The 14,088-nt window shown below is 48.0% G+C and overlaps 1 long non-coding RNA gene across 1 annotated transcript in view; it reads left to right on the forward strand.

The window, feature by feature from the left end:
* The window catches only part of LOC144334920 (uncharacterized), a 170,152-nt gene extending 159,143 nt beyond the window's left edge, over window positions 1-11,009 (forward strand). The window contains exons 7-8 of the long non-coding RNA XR_013405180.1: window positions 4,680-6,079; window positions 10,342-11,009. This is a non-coding gene — a long non-coding RNA (uncharacterized LOC144334920). The remainder of the gene's footprint in view (window positions 1-4,679; window positions 6,080-10,341) is intronic.
* Window positions 11,010-14,088: the final 3,079 nt, after the last annotated feature.

Here is a 14,088-nt window from a genome sequence, read left to right on the forward strand (position 1 = left end):
AATGGGAAGAAATTCTCCAACAAGCACAGGAATCTGACTTTCTGATATTGAGACTCCTAGGCATCAAGCCCCGTGGAAAGGTTGGTGATTACGTGAGCGTTGGCGTTGATGTGGGTACCCTCCAAGCCGGACGCAGGGAGCAGGGAAGGGCAGAACAGGCCCCTCAGGAGCCATGAGAAAATCAAGTGTTGGCAGCAGTGGTGAGGGTTGATGTCAGGGGCCAGGAGGAGGTGGTGAAGGGAGCATGTGCCTCAAGGCAGCCCTGGAACCCGTGGTCCCTGCAGTGAGGTCTGATCTGCAGGGGACGTGGACGGCCACGTGGCAAGGCCCACGGACAGCCTGGACTTGGCTGCCTCAGAACTCTGGTGGACGTTGCAAACGGCCCCACAGGGTTGCAGTGCACATTCCTCGGACAGAGAGAAGACGCTTGTAACTGTTCTCGGCACGAAGCCAGCGCCCTGTGAACAGTGGCCACTGCTGTTGTGACTGAGTGCCGTCCAACTGGAGGCATTTCCTCTGCTCAGTTCACTTAATTGGGCCAGGAATGGGGTTGCCCTGCCTTCAACAAGCTTGACGCATTGAACGAGGACTCAGTAAAGTACTCTGTAAATATGCTCTCCTGGCTAGAGTGAGCAAAGCCCAGGGAGAGAGTGGTTCCTCAGTATTAGACAGGTGTTTGGCAGGGCCAGCTGTGTGGCTGCCAGAGCGAATGTGACCAGGAAGCCTCTGTCCCCCCGGAGGTGGCCAGCGTAACTGTTACACGTGCCGTAGGTAGAAAGTGGGCACTGCTGGGAAACTTGCTCATGTTGCTGTTTCCTGATTGGAAATTCAAGGTTTCTGAGCATCCTACATCGAATTTGTACATTGCTGAGACTGTACACCTTTCAACACTTGTTTTTTCCTGCTTTTCGGATCTATACAACCTGGCATTTGGCCGTGGCTTCCAGAACAGGCTGGATGCAGAGTGAAGTCCTCTCCTCACTGTCAATCTTTGCAGATGTCTTTCTTGAGAGTCTCAATTAGGTTTTTACTTAACTAGACTTTTAAAATTGCCATGCACATAACTCTACCAGTTACAATCGTGAGCTAACATGGGTTTTTGGTTTTACTTTGATGAATGTTTAACATTTGCATGCTGGATGTGGGGGTGGAGGTCATTTATCTGCTTTTCATTTCCTTCTTGGTTATACTTAGTGACTTTCAGGTACGGTGTGGAAAGCCTGGCACAGGGTGAATTGCAGGCTGCAGTGTGGCGCAGTGGACGAGAGGCGCGGGCTGCAGTGTGCACAGTGGATGAGAGTGAAGCTATTTCTATCCTCGAGGGAAACACACAGGAAACAATTTAAAAAACTGATCATCTAGCTTGAATGAGGTCCAACAAATTCAGTTTGCAAAGTTTAACTTCCAAGTTAACTTAGTAACTTTTCCCCCAAGTCATTAATTTAGTAGCTTATGTTTATTGCCTAAAGCAAGTGATAAATTCTAAAATGAATGACTAAACATGTAATAATTTAGGCATACAGCACCTGAAGGGAAAACTGCCAGTATGCTAAAATATTGGATACAGATGCTCAAAAAATATAATGTAGCATTCTTACAATGCATGTGCTTTTAGCATGTAACTTGGTGAGTAGTTTTGAGCTATATTTGTAGGAATGTGTATCTTGAATACTTTAGGACACCACTGGAGATGTGTGCTTGAGAGGTATAAATACTGGATGTTCTTCTCCCTTCCCTTAAATGAAAAACATTAGCTCCCTTCCTTTTTATTTTTATTTTTTGAAATGGACTCTCGCTCTTGTTGCCCAGGCTGGAGTGCAGTGATGCAATCTCGGCCCACTGCAACTTCCGCCTCCGGGGTTGAAGTGATTCTCCTGCCTCAGCCTCCCCAGTAGTTGGGATTACAGGTACCCACCACCATGCCCCACTAATTTTTGTATTTTTATTAGAGATGGGGTTTTGCCATAGTGTCCAGGCTGGTCTCAAACTCCTGACCTCAGGTGATCTGCCCACCTCGACCTCCCAAATTGCTGGGATTACAGGTGTGAGCCACTGTGCCTGGCCAGCTCCCTTCTATAATGATTTTACAGTTGTTTTTGCTTTTTGTTTTTTTGAGACGGTGTCTCACTCTGTCGCCCAAGCTGGAGTGCAGTGATGCAAATCTTGGCTGACTGCAGCCTTCACCTCCTGGGCTCAGGTGATCCTCCCACTTCAGCTTCCTGAGTAGCTGTGACTGGACACACGTCACCACGCCCAGCTTTATTATTTATTATTATTATTAGTAGTAGTAGTAGTATTTTTAGTAGAGACAGGGTTTTGCCATATTTTCCAGGCTGGTCTCGAGCTCCTGGGCTCAAGCAATCTCCTGGCCTCAACCTCCGAAACTGCTGGGATTACAGGCATGAGCACCACATTTGGCCCATTTTTTTTTTTCTTCCAGGATTAGGAGTCGACTTTCAGAAAATCCTTCAACCTTGCAAGCTTAATTTTCCATAAAAATATTCCTCTAGGATAAAAACAAGACACAAAGAAGTACGTGTGGACTGCAGTTAAAAATTTTCAACACAACTTAGCTTAGGAAAGTTGACATTTACAAAGAGCAGGAGGCCTGTTCAGTGCCTTCTAGGCACTGGGAATGGCGGTCTGTGGGCGACCCTAACATGTGCGGCGTCCTGAGACGTGATCGTGGTGTTCACGCTTTTACCGAGGGCTTCCCAGGGGTACCAGAGGCTGTTCTTCTGCAGTCGGCCAGCCAGGCAGCGGCTGCTGGAGAAGGAACAAACAGTAAAAGACAGATGGACATGGTGTTATTGTGGCAGAGAGGTTAAAACCAGGGTCACTTTGTTCTTACAGTTTTAAAAAGCTAATAATGAAGTCCTTAAATATGTTCAGGATTTCAAAGCAGTTGTGGGTGTGTCTGTGTCTCTAGCTCCCGTTCGGGTGCTTCCTGCGAAGAGAGCTCAGAGACGCCACCTTTCCTTGATGAGGTGACAGGGCCTGGAGAGGTGTGAACCCCGTGGTGGGGGGGAAGACTGACCTGGGGTGAGGCTGGGTCAGCGTGGGGATCCACCCCCACTCCACGTTCCTGTAGGGAATCCACAGTTCTAAGTCTTTATGATAGGGGTAAAAATAACCTGGAAGAGGTGTTATTTTTTAAGAAGTAAGTGCCATGCTCTTTTTTCCTCATACTTTTCCGTGTTTAAGCAGCATTGAAGGATTAGGCACTAGTAGCATGTTGTTTTGGAAACAATGTTGTTGGTTATTTTACGTTGAATATGGTACTAAGGTTGCCTGGTAACAGAAGTTTTCCTTAAACAACATAGAACTCTGTTGAATCTGTTGCCCCATTGGCTGAGCCGTCTGAAATCAGTGCAGTAGCAGCTGAAGAGGCCTCTTCCCCTTGGAGGAAGCCGCTGGATTGGCAGGAGGCACCGCTCTTGATTTGAGGGAGTGAGGCGCCTTTGCAGGGACCCCACGTGGCCCCTGCAGCTCTCTCCTGCCCCCTGCTGGTTGGCCAAGCAGCCTTGCGACAGTGTGCTCATTGTGAATGTTCACTGGGGCAGGCCGAGGCTTTTGTTCCAGAAACACTGACTTCAGAAACGGCCGGCTGTGTGTGTTGAGCATGGCAAGAAAGACTTACGTGTGTCTTAAACCTCTTGAACAAAGCAAGTTGATGTTTCAAATGCATCTCAAAGGCTAATGACTTTGCTATGGTCAATATTCAGGAGAAAAGAGGGTTTGATGAAACAGAAAGACAGGAGTGGCAAGTGACATGCTTGTGCCCCGTATGACTAAGCGATGTCCTGGCCGTTCCACACCACGGCCTCTGAGCAGCCAGCCTGCAGATACTGGGTCAATTTAGATATCCCTGATCTCTGCAGAGGTTTGATCAGGTAGCCCAAGAGCAGATAAACACAAACGCTGACTGGAAACCCTGGCACACGGAGACACTGGAAACAGCAAGCTGCTATTAACATCATAGTAAGAGACAGTCGCCTGCTCTCAGGGGTGTCAGTTTCTTTTGCTTCTAGACGTTCATCTGCGTTACAATACAGTTTTGCTCAGTTTATCCCCATTACTCCACTGTCTTCGCCGTTAAAGTCTCAGCCAGCACTTAGCTCTGACACTGCAGGAGTTTCACTGTGCGGCTGACCAGGCCTACCTGGCTTGGCTGTAAAGCAGGTGAGATTTTCCGGAAGGCAGTGACGAGAACCCGAGGCAGGAAAGAGCATTGCTGGTCTACATACGGCAGTGCACCTGCAGCAGAGCATGTACGTGCACGTTCAGGCTAAACAGGTGTAGGAGAGAAGAAAACCACCTACAATTAGTCCCTTAAAATGCCACACACCCAACCCTTGAGACCCTAGCACATACAGTAGTAGTGGTCTTGGAGATGGCAGGTGTGCTGAAGTCTGATTTTCTCACTTAGCTTTTCCAGCAGCGTTTTCCTCATCTCTAAGCTGGGCCTAACAACTGCCACGCGTAGATTTGTGCATGGAACCGTGCGTGTAAAGTGGGGTAGCCCCCAGGACCTAGGAAGGACTCGTGGTCAGTGTCGGTGGTCATGCGTGCTGTACGGGTCCCCCAGGAAGATGATTGCTACATATAACTCCCTCCGTTCAATGTCACTGAATGTAAAAGGTGGGACATTGGCTTCTGATGTGTCTGGTTTGCTGCAGGCCACGCTGCACCCCGTGGTTCCTGAGCCCTGAGCTGAAGTACATCCTGCTGCATCGCCTGTGTCGCTTTTGCTGTGTCACTTAGAGCTCCTGCCCTGGGAAACTTCCTCGCGCCTGACGAGCACCACAGTTTGCAGCAAGACCTGTCCAAAGCGTGGACTGCGAGAGCCCCGCTGTGGTCCTGTCCTCTCCATGTTGGGAGCGACTTTGTGGGGTTTGTCGGCCCTTCTCTCGGGTGTCCTGTGTCTCATGGATCAGCCGACGAGCCCCGTCTGGAGGAGCACTCTGCAAAACGTTGCCGGCCACCCAGATCTCCTAGCGCAGAGTGAGGCCACATCTGCAGACTTGACCGCACAGAGTCCCGAGGCATTCGGCAAGAAGGGGAGTGGGATGTGTGTGAGATCCCACTGCGGAAGCCGGCTCTGCTCCGTACTCTGCGTGCGGGGTGCCTGATGTTCAGACCTGCTGTGTCTATCGGGGGCCATGGCGGGGTGGTGGGAGTGGGGGCAGGGAGCAGCGCGGATGGATCCAGGAAAGGACTTAGTTGAATCCCAGCTGCCCACATACCTGTTGCTGGTCTTGGACAAGGTCCCTAGTTTCTCTGGGCTTTCGGTTTGATTGTAAGACTAGGACGCCGCCCCAGTCTGAAGATGTCGGTGTGTGCGGGAATGCCTGGCGCAGTCACCATGGGTTTTCCTTCAGCCTCCTCCGTGCCCCTCCCTGGGTCAATCAGTATCCATGCGTGCCACAAGTAAATTACAGTCCCTCCGAAAAACCAGTTGACCCGAGTTTTATGGTCGAGCATGGTGAGTGTCCTTGCCAGGAAATGCCACTAGATGTCTTGGGCCTGCTCCTCTACCTCCACAGCAATCCCCGGAACAGGCTGGTTCAGGACGTGGGAGGTGGGAGTCAGTGTTGTACCTAGGACAGGCTGAAGTCAAAGGCTCATTTGCTCTGTGAGGGGTGATCAGGATGACACATCAAGTGGAGCCCCATGGCTGACCCTGGAGGTGGACGGTCGGGTCGGATTGGCTGCCCTCCAGCACGTGTTTCGAGTGATGCCTTCCCTGGGTTACGCAGCCCTGATCTGTAGCGCACAACTTCCCAGCTCCAGCCAGTCTGGTCTTGCCGTCTCCTTCCAAGAAGATAGGTGCGGCGCAGTTGCCTTTAAGCGGCTCCTTCTGGACACCGCAGGGCAGCAGCAAGCAAGCATGGGCGACTTTTTTCTTACGTTGACCACAATACGCTGGGCCAGCTTTGCACGATCCCATTCAGCATCACACGTGTGCATCGGCCACTCACCTGTCCATCTGCCACAGACAGGCTTGCACAGGACCATTGAGTGGCCTTTACGGCAAAGAGCCTAAAGGGCTCACAGGAAACCTGGACCCAGCGCAATGGTAAGAGCGCAGCAATACCTGTCATTGATCAAGGGGTATTCTGGGCCCGACATGGTGTTAAGTGATCCAGTTCGGTTAGCACTCTTAGAATTAACCCCCTTTTGCCTATCAGGAAATCGAAGACGGAGGGCATTAACGCCAGGGAGCAGGGAGTAAGGGGACACACAGAGGGGCTGAGGGGCTGGGCATTCTGAGCCCACGGATCTGCCCACAGGCCCCGGCTGCACGGGCACCAGGGCTGCTGCTCTGGAGGGGATGAGGAGCTCTGGGGAAAAGATGGAGCCTGACGTGGGTAAGATTTGGATATTTTCAGAAGAGATTTTCAGCCTGGAATGAGGGTGTAAGTGACTGAATCGGAGTGATGAGCCAGATAGCCCGGCTGCGGGAGCTCCCCTGTGGGGTGAGGGAGGAAGGCCTTGGGGGCGTGTGGCTGAGCAGAGGCGCTGGGTCGCCAGGAGCCGCCGCGGGTTTGGAAAGGGGGAGAAACGCAGCGCCCTGCACTGCAAGGGCACCGAGACGTGGTTGTGGTTCTTCCTGACCGTGACAGGCACAAATGGTGCTGATGGTGGAATGCACGGAGTTTGCCTTCAGAGAACTCCTGCTGTCTTTTAAAACCTGGGCCTCTCATTTAAACTTGGTGGCCTCAGGTGAATGGTCAGAAACAGTTTCTGATGAGGTTGCAGAGACTGTGCATGGCCTCTGATTGTGCACATCCTGTGATTGTGTATAGTCTCTGATTGTGGCCTCTGGCCTCTTTGTGGCCTCTGATTGTGTGGGTCTCTGTGTGTGGTCTCTGTGCAGCCTCTGATTGTGTGTGGTCTCTGATTGTGCTCAGTCTCGGATTGTGCGCGGCCTCTGATTGTGGGTTGTGTGAGTTTCCCGGGATTAAGTAGATGAGCCTCGTGCTGGGGCAGGTGTGCCTTGTGTTGGGCGTGTGGATAAAGAAGTTTAACCCATCTCCTCTTTGAGAATGGCAGGGCAGTAACAAAGGCGGTTGATTTATACATGGCCATCCTCGTGAGGTGAGGACCTGAAAGGTTTACTGCTTTCCCGGAAAGCTGCTCTGGGCGTCACCATCACTGATCATGGACAGCAGCTCAGAAGCCCCCTTAAGGTGCAGGGAGGGACCGGCGCTGGTCCTGTCTGTGCCCAGGCTGCTGGTCACCCTGACGGCCAGGCGATGGCTGCCTGTGCACGAAGCTGGGGTTAGAGTGCATTTGGGCAGTGTCGGCTTTGATTTAGGTCAAGACTGATCAGTCTTCCTAAAATACTAGCCATGAAAGCTTTCATAGATTGTAGTTCTTTGGGAGATTTATATGTGGTTTTTAAAGCACAGGGCCCATGGCCAGTGTTGAATTACATTTTGTTCAGTGTAACTGACAGGACACTGGACCTGAGTCTCAGGCCTGCCACAGGGTTCAGGGAGCTTCAGAGAGGGAGATGTTTGTGCTCAAGTTTTCGCAGATGGGATGGGACATGGGCATGGGGCTGGAATGCTCTAACCTTCAATCTTCAGTCATCGGTATCACCTGTGCACACGCATATCGTTTTCAAAGATGGACAAGCTTTTGGGAAATATCTGAAGACTTTTCCAGTTTTGAAAGAAGCCGGGATGACACTGGAAACGGCAGGTGTCTTGGCTGCTGATCAGGTCCATCACCACGCACATGGTCCCTAACCTGGCCCACCTCTGATCATGCACAGCGGGTGACGAGGTCCATAACCTCACACTTCTGTGCACAGCAGGTGACCAGGTCCCTAACCTCAAAAGCTTCTGATTGGGTGCAGCTGGTGACCAGGTCTGCAACTTCGCATGGCTCTGATTGTGCAGAGCTGGTGACCAGGTCACTAACCACCCACACCTCTATTCATACCCAGCGGGTGACCGGGTCCATCACCTCACACCTCTGATTGTGCATAGTGGGTGACCAGGTCTGGAACCTTGCACACCTCTGATCGTGCACAACGGGTGACTAGGTCCATGACCTCACGCCTCTCTGCACAGTGGGTGACCAGGTCCAGAACCTCACACCTCTGATGGTGCACAGCTGGTGGGCACAGGACCCACTTCAGTGAGGGGCTGACTTCCCAGGTGTGAAGGGGGAATGCTGTGTGGCTCGCTAAGCCCCTCCATGCTTTGGGGGCTCCAGGCTGTGGCCGGCAAGTAGGAAGTTGTCCCAGGAGGCTGCTGTGTGTTGGGGATGGGAGGCAGCTGCAGGGTGGAAGTACGATGTTGTCGTAGGGGGCCACTGTGGGGGGGTGGGACGGGAGGCAACTGCAAGTTGGAAGTAGGATGTTGTCCCAGGAGGCTGCTGTGTGTGGGGGAGGGAGGAGGCAACTGCAGGGTGGTGTGGTGGTCCCCGTGCCACTGATTTCAGGTTAAAATAGAATGTGGACCTCTTTTTACCATAGTTTTTAATTACTCCGCTAGTTTGTGTTGCTGTCTCTTGCTATGAAGTCCACAGTCTGATGTCTCTGTGGTCCCCATGTTTCCCTTCTGCTTGTGTTACCCGATCCTGTGGGTCAGCTGTGAGGAAACCACTCTCCACTCCTCATCTGGAGTGGTCTCGAGCTGGGTGTGCTGGTCTCCTTGTGGGCTAAAGTGTTCTTCTGTTACTGTTTTCTCTGTTTCTTGACCAAATTTAGCAGACTTGCGTATGATGCAAACACTTTAAAAAATGTCTTTTGCCTTTATAAAGAAAACACCTGCATTGCTTTAAAATGAACCTTTCCTGTGTCTCCATCCTTCCTCACAGATTGCTCTGTGAAACTCGGTGGTGTGTGTGCTTCATGGCCTCATTCCATCAAGCACTGTAACCTCTGATTGCAAAAGTGACTATACTCAAGGCAAAAAACTTTGCAAATGTTGAAAAGAAAGAACAAAAACAATATATTGTTCTCTTGTCATCCTGAAATGGCTACTCTTAAGATTTTGATGTAGTTCAAACTACATCAAAGTCTCACCTACTCCTGTGCCAATATTCATCCTTCAGCTCTGCCTCCGTTCTTCCTTTCTTTTTTCATGCTATGGGGTCTGCTTTGGAGATGTTATCTACTTTCATTCTTCCAAAGTCAAGCTTCTAGCTTTGGTTGGAACTGCAGACCCATTTACCCATTCAGCAAATGCTTTCTAAGCACATGGATAGTCACTGAGAATACCGTGGTTCACCAACATGACTGCGGCCCCTGCTCACACGAACTTGCGGCCTGATGGGGAGAATGGGCACTAATATGACAATCAGTCTAATGGGTTTCTGATGAAGAATTGAGGAAAGCGCACCAAAGAAAGGGAAGCGGGGTTCTCTAAATTTATGCTGTAAAAGAATCTGGCGTATCTTGGGATGAGAGGTAGAAAACCGATGCATTCTGGAAGGTATGATCCCCTTGCAGTCTGGAGAGAAGTAGAGGTTGCTTGTTGAGGGGGGTGGAGTGTAGGGACACCACGGTCTAAACAGAGATGGGGGTGCGTGCAGAATGCCTCTTGCAGCAGGAAACAGGCACGTGCAAGGAAGTAAACACGGGAGAAAGTGGCACAAGACAAGAATGAAGGCAGGCAGGCAGGGGCTGGGAGATGATGGTAGATGCTTTATTCTCTTAATAACAGCAACAGGATGCTGTTGAAAGCACTTGAGGGAGGTGGGGAAGTGGGTATGACATGTTTTGTGTTTGTAAAATTATCACATTGTCTTACCAAACTATACTCCCTATTTTTTATTTTTACATTTTACTTTAAGTTCTTAGATACATATGCAGGTGTGTTACATAGGTATACATGTGCCATGGGGGTTTGCTGCACCTGTCAACCCATCATCTAGGTTTTAAGCCCTGCATGCATGAAGTATTTGTCCTAATGCCCTCCCTCCTCTTGCCCCCACCCCCCAACAGGCCCCCGTGTGTGTCGTTCCCCTCCCCGTGTCCATGTGATCTCATTGTTCAACTGCCACTTATGAGTGAGAGCATGTGGTGTTTGGTTTTCTGTTCCTTTTAGTTTGCTGAGAATGATGGCTTCCAGCTTCATCCATGTCCCTGTAAAGGACAGGAACCCATTCTTTTTTATGGTTGCATAGTATTCCGTGGTATATACGTGCCACATTTTGTGTATCCAGTGTATCATTGATGGGCACGAGATATCCTCTTAACATGTGCTCCAGCAATTGCACTCTTAGGTATTTATCCAAAGGAGTTGAAAACTTGTGTTCACAGAAAAACCTGCACATGGACATTTATAGAAGCTTTAATCATAATTGCTCATTTTATTCCAGCTTTATTCATAATTGCTCAAACTTGGAGGCAACGAAGAAACCAAAATGTTCTTCACTAGGTGAGTGGATAAATAACCTGTGATATATCCAAACAATGGAATATTCTTTAGCACTGAAGGGAAGTGAGCTGTCAAGCCATGAAAAGACACGTAGGAACTTTAAACATGCACGGCTACACAAAAGAGGCCCCTCGGAAAAGACTAAATACTGTAAGCTTCCAACTAAAGGACATCCCGAAAAAGGCCAGACTATGGAGTGAAAATGTCCGTGCTTCCCAGGTGTTGGGAAGAGGGAGAGATGAGGAGGTGAAACACGGAGATTTTTAGGATTTTAGTGCAACTGCTCTGTACGATGCTATCATGGTGGATACATGTCATGACATATTTGTTCAAACCCATAGAACAAGCACCAAGACGGAGCCCTCATGTAAACTGTGGACTCTGGGTGACAATATGTCAACGTAGGTTCTTCAATTATTACAAATGCTCCTTCTGGGCAGGAGTGTTGTTAGTTGGGGAGGCTGTGCACGTGGGGGAAGGGAAGGCATATAGAAGGTCTCTCTGCACCTTTCCCTCAATTTTTCTGTGAACGTGAAACTGCCTAAAAGATAAAGTGTATTTTTAAAAAAAAATAAAGGAAAAAAAGGAAACAAAAAGTCCTCACAAAAATCAAATGAGAAAATGATCACACTGGGTGCTTCAGGTCAAAATGGAAGAACAAGGGCTGTATTTACCATCCCACCTGATGACTTTTTTCTCACTGCTTTTCAGCATTTTTTTGGAGTCTAGTCAGTGCAATAAGGCAAGTTAAAACACATAAAATGCACCCTTATTAGAAAATAAGATTTAAAACTATCTGTATCTGCAGGTGACGTGATCACCCGTGTGGAAAATCTCCTGAAATCACAAAAAGCCACTAAAACTACTAATAATAAATTACTTACTAATAAGTGAGTTTGGGTTTAGCTTGTATCTTGCAAACTTTCCATAAGCAGTATTTATCTCTTTATACACTGGCAAAGAAATAATTGGAAATGGAAATTTACAAAGTAATATTAAGACTAAATCTGACAAAAGATGTGTAAGATCTATGCACTGTAAAGCAGGCAGTGATGCTGAGATAAATTAAAGAACTAAATAAATGAAGTGATATACTGTGTTCATGGATCAGCAGGCTCAATATTGTTAAGATGTCAGTTCTGCCCTTGTGGAGCAGAGGTTTAATGCAATTCCAATCAAAATCCCAGCATGATTTTATTTTATTTTTTTTCAGTAGAAATGAACTAGCAGATTCCAAAATGTGTCTGGAAATTTAAAGAACCCAAAAGAGCTAAGACAACTTGGAAAAAAAATGGTGGAGGACTTACCTGAACTATCAAAACTGGGTTAATGAAACCTCCTAGAGGGTCTAGTAATAATCTCACAAACATGTTACCTATACATAGTGGATTTTTGAAGAAAGGTTCAAAGACATTAAATTAGAGAAAGGACGATAATGATGATAGAAGGATTAACTACTACAGGCCAAAAAGGGAAAAAAGAGCTCCTGTTAAATATCTTCACATTGTTGGTGTCACTCATGCAATTCAATTCACATTTTGTATATCTAAAAGTTGAACAGACTTCTTCATTCTCTTTCCCCAATTCACTCCACAGAGATGCTGATGTCTTTCCGTGGAACTTGGAAGTTTGCTATTCTTTTTAAAATGACTCTCTTAGATACTGTTTCTGCAAGAAGTTGTGGGACTGTAACTTACAAATACTGTTCTAAACCTTGGAATCACACGTTTCCCTTTTTCTCTACTTATCGTTTCTAGTCAGTTTCCCATTTCCTCTTCTTCATATTTGCACTGCATTCCTTCTAGTTCAGGCTCTTGTTACCCCACTTGATCTCTTGATGTGGTCACCTGAATGTCCTTCATGTTCCAGCCTCCTGGAATCCTTCCTTCATGACCCTGAAGAACTGCCCTCCAGACCCGCAGGTGTGACCCGGAATCAAGGATCTCAAAGCCGAGTGGGATCTGAGAGGCTATCTAGACCAATCCTCCATTACAGACGTAAACCTTTTGATGACTTCACTTGAGAGCCCAAAATATTTGCACTGCGGGCAGAATCACCTAAATCACTTAATGTGATGTTCAGTCTTCCCGTGGTATCTTCCTCTCTGCATCTCCCTACTTTCGGTCAGCCATTTCTCACTCATGACACCGAACCCTTCATTCACATCACATTATTGTTCTTCTCCACACACACTTGTTTGTTTTCTGCCTGGGTTTTTTGTTACATTCTTCCCTCTACTGGCAATATCATTTTCCAAGATCTGACTACAGAATTTTAACGTATTCCTCAGAATGACTCACATATCACATATTCGACCAAATGGCTGCAGATTCTGTCACTTCCTCTCTTGTCCTATGGCAACCTGGAGAATCTTCTTCTCTTAGCCAATAGGATTTATCATGGTCCTTCTTTATCTTAACAATAGTTTAGCAGGACTGAGAACTGGGAAGTAGATTTTTCTCCCAGGGGTGAGAACTGTCTTAGTTTAGCAGATCTCCCTGGGTCTCCATTCTGGTTGTAGAAAAGCAGCCCATAGGGCATGGTGGGGAGGAGAAGAAGGGGAACTAAGCTGTGTTGCATGAAGATGGACAGTTGTGACCCTTACTCCAGGGTTGGGAGTTGAGGCCCCTAGGAAGGAGAAGCTGTAAGGATGAAGACGAGGCATAAAAAGTGATGCAGGCCGGGTGCGGTGACTCACGCCTGTAATCCTAGCACTTTGGGAAGCCAACGTGGATGGATCACGAAGTCGAGAGTTCAAGACCAGTCTGACCAATATTGTGAAACCCTGTCTCTACCAAAAATACAAAAATTAGCTGGGTGTGGTGGCACATACCTGTAGTCCAGCTACTCGGAAGGCTGAGGCAGGAGAATCACTTGAACCCAGGAGATGGAGGTTGCAGTGAGACAAGATGATGACACTGCACTCCAGCCTGAGTGACAGAGACTTCATCTCAGGAAAAAAAAAAAAAAAAAAAAAGTGATGCATAGTAACAAGACTGCCCGAGGAGAAGAGGCAATCAGCAACCTTCTCCAGGGTGGGATGGCTGAAGACCCTTTAAGAACAAAGGTGTCTACTTTCCTTCTTTAGGATGCTCTATCGTGATTTAATGAACCCTCCCAATCTACTGTATTCAGTATTTGGCATGAGTCCATTTAGGGGAATTCTAGAAAACATAGCTGGCTGTTACCAGGTTAATGTAGATTGGGAGGTAGGGAAAAACCCCAGGAGACACGTAGGAAGGACAATACGTGAAAACAGAAGAAACTTGGAGTCAGTTCACCCTTCAAACAAAATCCAGTTTCCAGAAGACATTGTGAGGGCTGCTGGGTCTTCCTCGCCTGCAGATGGGGGATTCCAGATAATTATTATACTTGAATCTCACAGGATGGGGTGATCACCACCTGCTCTCAAATGGGATGAGTTACAATATCTTCTATCGGGAGGCGGTAAATAAGAGGTTAGGTACACGTCTGTAGTCATCACAATTTTGTCAAGATTGCTATTTTTACTTCCATGTCATAGATGGGGAGCCTGATGCTTGTGGAAAGGATTTGCTCAGGGTCTCACCATTAAAAGTGGCAGAGGAAAGATTCCAACATGTTTTAAAAGCTGCAAACTGAGCTGACTCCCATCCATGCTGTCATACCGACTTTGAGATTTCAATCCTCCTGAAGGCAGGAAACTTAT

This window comes from Macaca mulatta, chromosome 15 (assembly GCF_049350105.2).
Source record: "Macaca mulatta isolate MMU2019108-1 chromosome 15, T2T-MMU8v2.0, whole genome shotgun sequence".
Lineage (NCBI taxonomy): Eukaryota > Metazoa > Chordata > Mammalia > Primates > Cercopithecidae > Macaca > Macaca mulatta.